At 39.6% G+C, this 7,899-nt stretch overlaps 1 protein-coding gene across 3 annotated transcripts in view; it reads left to right on the forward strand.

Annotated features, from left to right (window-relative positions):
* LMNTD1 (lamin tail domain containing 1) overlaps window positions 1-1,247 on the forward strand; it is a 166,712-nt gene extending 165,465 nt beyond the window's left edge. For 2 of the 3 annotated variants that reach the window (XM_003265614.2, XM_003265615.3), the window contains one exon: window positions 869-1,247. The gene's annotated coding sequence lies outside the window, so the exon portion shown is untranslated. The remainder of the gene's footprint in view (window positions 1-868) is intronic. The other variant, XM_003265618.4, reaches the window with a different exon arrangement.
* Window positions 1,248-7,899: the final 6,652 nt, after the last annotated feature.

Consider the following 7,899-nt stretch of genomic DNA (forward strand, 5'->3'; position numbering starts at 1 on the left):
CCCCACCCAACTCTCTTGCCTTTTTCCCCTGAAGTAAAAGATGTCCCCAGCTCCTTTGTATGTTAAAATAAACTGTCAGGCCCACTTTCCCTTCAAGATATCTTTACCATCTTATTCTCTCCTCATTGACAATCTTCTTTTAAAAAATAATAATAATGTAATAGTTCTCCATAGAAAAGCTGTCAGTTTCCTCTCAGAAAAATGGTCATATAGCCTACATTCAAATGTCTCATCTGCTTTCAGGAGGTTATTGGATTCTGTGAGGCCCATGGGTTGATTCTCCAAGGATTTGGGGATGGGCATAGAGGGAATATAGATCATGCTGCCTCAGGAAATTCACCTTGGTGTGGTGATAATGGCCCTGGATGACCCTGGCATGGCAGTAGCTGCACCTCGGCTACCTATTCGATTTGCCCTGGAGACCCTGGGAGATTTTAAACAATTATTTCTGTAAATAATTCCAACAACATAAACACTGAGGACATTATTCCATTAGTCAGTTATCCAGGGCTGCTTTCAGTCAGGAGTTCTGCCCAGCGTGCTCATAGATGACTTTCCAACATGGTTTAAATACCCACATTAAAAAAACTCTAGAAGTCAAGGTCAAAACTGGGGAAAATCATAGAAATCCTTTAGTCTAGAGCCCCCAGTTCTATCAATTCAACCCAAGCATCCATGCAACCTTTGGTCAGTTTCAACCTCTTTCTTCTTTGATTTCTTTATCTGTAAAATGAAGAAAGTAAGCACATGTACCTCATAGAACTATGGTATGGATTAAATTAATCGAGACAGTAGTGTAAAGAATTTAGCATAGTGTCTGACACATAGAGCTCAATAACAGATCACTCTCATTTTGTATAATTACTAGTAATCTAGTCCACCCTCAGCCAGCTACTAGAAAAGCAAAAGAGAACTCAGATCCCCGAGGCCTGCTCTGCAACCTCCCTGCTATTCCATGAGAGGGTGAAGACATCACATTTCTATATGGAAAAAGGATCCAAAATTTGTATTGCTGTAGCATTGGTAAATTATAGATGCTTGATGAAATCACGAGTCCTACCACTCTTGCCTTACGAATCCCTGCAGAAAACAAGCAGATGGTTAGTATTATTCAATGGATAAAATTGCTATTTGCCTTAGATTTCTCTTTTTGTAAACAAAGTTATTTTGAGTACAGACCTCACAAAAGAAGAGCATGTGCAATTGTTTAACCATTTTACATTGACTGATAAATCTCTTTTTTCCATAACTGTGCCACATTTCATTAAATATTCAGTGGAGGTTTTGATTCCATTATGGGATCCGGATCCATGCATATTCCCAAAGCTGGAGTGAGTAATGTTGTTCCCTGATTTTTCAGACTGTTCTCGACCTACATGCTCATTTTTACTTAAAGGGTAACATGATTTTATTATTGTTTTTGTTCCTGTTGTTGTTGTTGTTATAAGTACACCAAACAAATTATTTAAGAAATGAATAGCACAGAATTCCCAAGCCAGTTTAGAGAAAATACTCAAAAATTGTTTTCTGGATATACATACAGCGAGAGCTATATTTCAAATAAATTTAAATTTTTTTTAAGTTTTTAAAATGTGAGAACACTATATGATACTAATAAATAATAGTCATTTGCTAAATATTTTAAAAATCCAGTAAGAGCTATTTAAACTTAGATTTCTTTTTCCCTACTGGATTTAAAAATCCATTACAGTGTAATGTAGTTAATACTCCTTCCTTCAGAAAAGACCATATTTAACACCAACTTAGCCAGATATATAATTTTTAATTAATAAAAGTCCCCACAGGAGGTTCTATTGTCTTTCTTTGCCTCACTGGCAAAAGCAAAACCAACCTACAAACAAAAACACATTGTCTCTTCATGCTTTTAATCAAAGTAAGGTATTTATTTTCCCTTCACTTATCTTTTGTATTTTGAAAGAGCATGGCACTAAGGAAGGTGCCCCTACAGGAGTAATCCTAGAGTTCCTTATGCCAGGTAAGGCCTGTCTAACACCTAGTATTTCTCAGATACAGTTTTATCTCTACAGTCTTCTGTGTCTTTCTCTGCTATCTATCACATTGCTACACAGCATTGGCCCAACACGCCTGAGCAAAATCCAGAATTTTCCTAGGGCCTTGAAAGATGTGGCAAACATTTTTAATGCCTACTTCTACCAATTTTCCCATTCCTCAATATAGCCGCAATTCATATGGGGTGGCCATATTTCCCAATAAAATTCTGGCCCCGTGAGATGTAAATGGAAGTACATGTGACTTTCAGGAAATCTTTCTAGGCAGAGGGGGCATGCCCTTCTTTCTTCCCTCCTGCTTCAAGCTTGTAACATGAACATGCTGTCAGCTAGATCATTAACAACCGTGCCGAGCCACAAAGTGGCCACAGAAATGGAATAAATGCAAGCTGCAGAATCACATGAATGATAATAAAAAGACAGAAAAAAAAAAAAAAAAAAAAAAAAAAATGGAAGCATGTGCTTAAGATGACAGATAAGAAAGATAAAAGCTTGTATCTCTGCTATTACCTTTAAGATATCATATTATATCCCTAGACTGCTTAAGAAACATACATTTCTGTTGTGTTTAAACCAGTTATTTTTTTGTTTGCTTCATATTGATGTTTTGTCATGTGGAGCTGAGCTTAACCCTGAGACACGGAGATCACCTGCAAGTTATAGAGAATGGGGAGAAAGCAGCAGTGAGTTAATACTAATTCATCATGTGCTTATAAAATCGACAAGACCAGAATTAGAACACATACATGGGGAAATAACAGTTTTGAATGAAACTTTAAGATATAGTTACAGGCCAGGCACGGTGGCTCGCCCCTGTAATGCCAGCACTTTGGGAGGCCGAGGCGGGTGGATTGCCTGAGGTCAGGAGTTCGAGATCAGCCTGGCTAACATGGTGAAACGCCGTCTCTACTAAAAATACACACACAAAAATTTAGCTGGGCATGTTGGTGGGTGGCTGTAATCCCAGCTACTCGGGAGGCTGAAGCAGGAGAATCGCTTGAACCCAAGAGGCAGAGGTTGCACTCCAGCATGGGCAACAAGAGCGAAACTCCATCTCAACAACAACAACAACAAAAAGATGCAGTTATAACGTATTATGAATTGGTTTAAGAATTTCCTATCATGAAAAGATCACTGAGATTATAGACAATAATGAAAGCAGAAAACTACATTATACATTTGTCTTCTCAACTAAAGAAACTCCACCTATAAATGTAATTGTATAAATGTAATACTTTCTCAGTCCCTTAATCATGTGTTGGTGGGTTTCTACCACTATTTCAAATGTAAAAAAGAAGATTGTGATTAATCAATAATACGTATGCTAATTATATTTTATTATTATAGAAAAGATAGTATTGCTGAAATGTGGCTCCTAGTTCTAAGAAAATATTTTGCTGTTTGTTCTACATTTTCTCTTTCAATAAAAATAGTTGAATTCTTTTTATAATAATATAAAGGATAAAAATTATTTTAAAAATGCATGTTTACAGTAGCATTATCTGTGATAGAAAAGAATTGAGAATAGCTAAATGGTTTGACAACAGAATACAGGATGTGTGGTGTGTTCATATGTTGGAACACTCTACAGTAATGAAAATGAACAGCTGCACACAAATACATAGATGAATGACAGTATAATGCTAAAGAAGATTTTTAAAGTATATGCTGTCTGGATCCATTTATATAAAGTTCAAAATAAGCAAAATGAATTTGTTGTGTTAGTAATTAGAATAGGAGTCTCCTTCCTGGGAAGCAGTGATCAGAAGGCAAGATGGGGCCTCTGAGGAACTGTGAATGTCCTGTCTCATCATCTTATGCTCACTTTGTAAAATGACAACTTTGCTTTATCAAAATTCACCTAGCCATTCATTCATGATTTAGTACTTTCATGTGTGTACAATATTCTTCAATAAGAAGTCCACTTTGGAGCTGGATGTGGTGGTTCACACCTGTAATCCCAGCACTTTGAGAGGCTGAAGAGGGAGAATTGCTTGAGACCAGCGGCTTGACGCCAGCCTGGGCAACAAGGTGAGGCTTTGCCTCAACAAAGACTAAAAAAAAGTTAGTCAGGCATGGTTAGTCCCAGCTACTCAGGAGGCTAAGGTGGGAGGGGCTTGAGCCCAGGAGGTCAAGACTGCAGTGAGCTGTGTTTGAGCCACTGCACTCCAGCCTGGGTGAAAAAGCAAGACCATGTCTCAAAAAAAAAACACTGAAGTTTACTTGGAAAAAAGTCTAAAAACAAAACACCACCTGATTCTGATTTTCCTATCCTTGCTTCTTAAATCCAGTTGAGAGGTTAGAATGTTCCTCATCTGCTATAGTCCAAATGTGTCCCTCAGAATTCATGTGTTGGAAATTTAATCCCCAATACAACAGAGTTGGCAAATGGGGCCCAGTGGTAGGTGTTTAGGTGATGAGGGCTCTGCCCTCATGAACAGAGTAAAGACATTATTTTAAAAAGCTTTTCAAAATGGGCTTGCTTTCTTGCACTCTCACATTTTTGCCTTCCACTATGTTCTGATGCAGCAAGAAGGCCCTGACCAGATGCTGACACCTTAGTGTTGGACTTTCCAACCTTCAGAACTGTAAGCCAATACATTTCTCTTAATTATAAATTACCTAGTCCCAGGTATTCTGTTATACCAGCACAAAACAGACTAAGACACCATCTTACCCTACAGCCAGTACCAGGATTTTGAATGACAGAATGATGACCTCATCATCCTTTGTTTTTGCTGGCCAGTTCCATATTTTGAATGAAAATCACCTGGCTTCTGTGAGTTCTTTTGTATCCTCTCTAACTTATCCTTCAGTATCAAATTTGAAGGATTGTTTTGAGGGGGTCTGAAATTCTCAGTTTTTGCTCTATCTTGTTTCTCCTTTTTCCATTTGCTCCCATTGACACACACGGAATCTCAATTGTACTTTCATCCCAGTCAGCAGCTGCCCCAAACAAGAAGACATGCCCCATCATTAGTGGTGCCAGGTGCTGGCTTTAGCAGAACATATTCTAAATGTAACTGATCAATGGCTTATATATTATCCTAACAGTTTATTGCACTTGGAGTTCTCACTTTAGATTAGCTCCCCTAGAGGGGTTTTAAAAAAATTATACATACAGCTCTGTTATAACTGTGGCTTTTAAAGGTCTTTTTAAATTGTAAATGTTCTCTGGACCCTTACTACATTTTTTTTTTTTTTTTTGAGACGGAGTCTCCCTCTGTCGCCCAGGCTGCAGTGCAGTGGTGCAATCTCGGCTCACTGCAAGCTCCGCCTCCCGGGTTCACGCCATTCTCCTGCCTCAGCCTCTCCGAGTAGCTGGGACTACAGGCGCCCGCCACCACGCCTGGCTAATTTTTTGTATTTTTAGTAGAGATGGGGTTTCACCGTGGTCTCGATCTCCTGACCTCGTGATCCGCCTGCCCCGGCCTCCCAAAGTGCTGGGATTACAAGCGTGAGCCACTGTGCCCGGCCTCCCTTACTACATTTTTAATAATTGACAACAGAATTCTAAAAGCCTCCACATCCATGCTCAGGGGACCTTGTAATCAAAGGACATAATCTAATCCGTTACAGCATCTCTTAGGAGCCTCAGGAGGCCTGAAGATGCTGGCATGGTGCTAAAAAGAAGAGATCAGCAGTATCAGAGCTGATACTGCTGATCTTCTTCAGGGAATAAGAGAGGACTTTGGCCTACAAAGGGGGTGCCCTTATCCTCACATAAATTCGTCTGCTGATAAAACAAATGACAGAGCAAAAGTTGTGGTTGATAATGGTTGGCATTGTGGCATAGAGAGTGATTTGAAAACCTCTCTTGACCTTGGAATCCTTTCTGCAAGTATCGTTAGGTAGGAGGGACTGGTCTGATGGAATGAGAGGCAGGTAAGGAGCCTTACCAACTGAGCTTCTCTCCTCCCATCAACACCTTCTCCTCTCCTCCCATCAACATCAGATGGGATCTGCTGGGTCCCTTGGACAGCACTGCACTGAAACTTTGTCCTCATACAATGATACAGTTCATAGGCCACAGGGAAGAGCCATCCCAAATCTAACCCTCCAATGGATGCCAGACTGGTGTATAATATTCACTTAGGGAGTTGGTGAACATTCTGATTGCGAGGCCTGATAAAAGTCAGTAGCTGGTCCTAGGAATCTGTTTTTAATAAGATCCTCAGGTAATTCTGATGTACAGACAAGCTTGAGAACCATGGTCATAGCATGGACAAAAACCTATACTTAAGTTTCTGCAAGTGAGGACCAAGGACCATCTGCATCAGAGTCACCTGCATGTCTGAGATGTGCACATTAGGACATGGAAGCCTTCATTGAGAAATGGAACACTGGGGGCTGCTCTGGCTGAATTGAACAAGAGTTCAGGCCTTCACCATATTGAAGTAGGAAGATTTGGAAATATTTCCATATGCATCAAAATTCATATCCACAGCTTCTCTTACAGAATCTCTGAACCTAAAGCAGGACCAATAGCACTTCTGGAAGACTCACCAATGTCTATGCACCATTTCTTTATTGTCTTCTCTCTTCTCCCTCAACAAGAATCCTTTATCAAGATTGAAGGTTCAAAATATCAGCTCAAACTGATTCATGTTCTTCCAAATCCCTTGGCTTATTCTTAGATTTCTGTCAAAAACTAAAGCTCTTTTTTTCTACATCTGCTAATGTCTCCTTTTCCCAAGGCATGAAGGTGGAAAATCCCACATGCTTGAGGTGAAGAAAGGGCCTTGGGGTACCAGTAAATTCAGAGGAGATACACACCAGTGCTGGTAATGTTTTGTTTCTTAAGCTGGGTATTAGGCACACAAGTGTGTTCAGCTTACAGAAACACATCTAGTACACTTGTGATTTATGTACGTTTCTGTCTATATACGATACTTCAATAAAATGCATAATAAAAAGTGATTAATATCTCAAAATGTTATTGTGCTCATCGATCAATTGGTAGATCAATAGAGACAAAGGTAAGAATACAGAAAAAATCTGAACAAAATTTGTTAATGGGGTACGGTGGCTCCTGCCTGTAATCCCAGCACTTTGGGAAGTGGAGGCAGGCAGATCGCTTGAGCCTGGGAGTTTGAGACCAGCCTGGGCAATAAGGCAAAACCCCATCTCTACAAAAAAAAAAAAATTAGCTGGGCATGGTGGTACATGCCTGTGGTCCCAGCTACTCTGGAGGCAGAAGTGGGAGGATAGCTTGAGCCGGGACACCATTTTATCAAGAACATTTTAAATCAAGAAAAACAGTTTTTGAGGTTTTTCTTCTAAATGAGGACAATAATTTATAGCAAAAGAAATTTCCCAATCATGTTACCTGGTGATGATCCTGCAGAGGGCTTCCAGTAGTGAATTCTGAGCATTATCTTTTGTCCTAACTTTGTGATTGTGAAGTTAATTTGCACAGGAACAATTTCCACCTCTAGATATATCTGTATACACTTGATGGAGCCAAAAGAAAATTTCAAAGAACTTAGAAGGAATAGAATGCTTTTCAGAGATGCTTGCAAAGTCAGAACTCTGTAAGTATTTATATAAGAAACCACTTAATGTCTACTTGACTGATGGGTACTCAAGTTGCAATAAGACAGCTGCTGAATAGAAAGTAAAGTGTTTTTAAAGATGAAAGAAACAATTCTCCTCTTCTAAGGTCAGTGTTGTACAACTCACATGCCAAAAAATCACGAGGTCTTCCTGAATGCCATTTCCAAGGCTGCTTAAGAGAAACCGGAAGCCAGCAGGACTGTCTTTGGTGCTCAACCAATTTCCTTCTCAGATTTCCTCCTTCCCCATCCCCATCCTTTCTCTCACGCCACCCCATCTCCAACCACAAACACCCTTTAGTTTCCCATTCTTG

Source organism: Nomascus leucogenys, chromosome 23 (assembly GCF_006542625.1).
Source record: "Nomascus leucogenys isolate Asia chromosome 23, Asia_NLE_v1, whole genome shotgun sequence".
In the NCBI taxonomy this organism is placed as follows: domain Eukaryota; kingdom Metazoa; phylum Chordata; class Mammalia; order Primates; family Hylobatidae; genus Nomascus; species Nomascus leucogenys.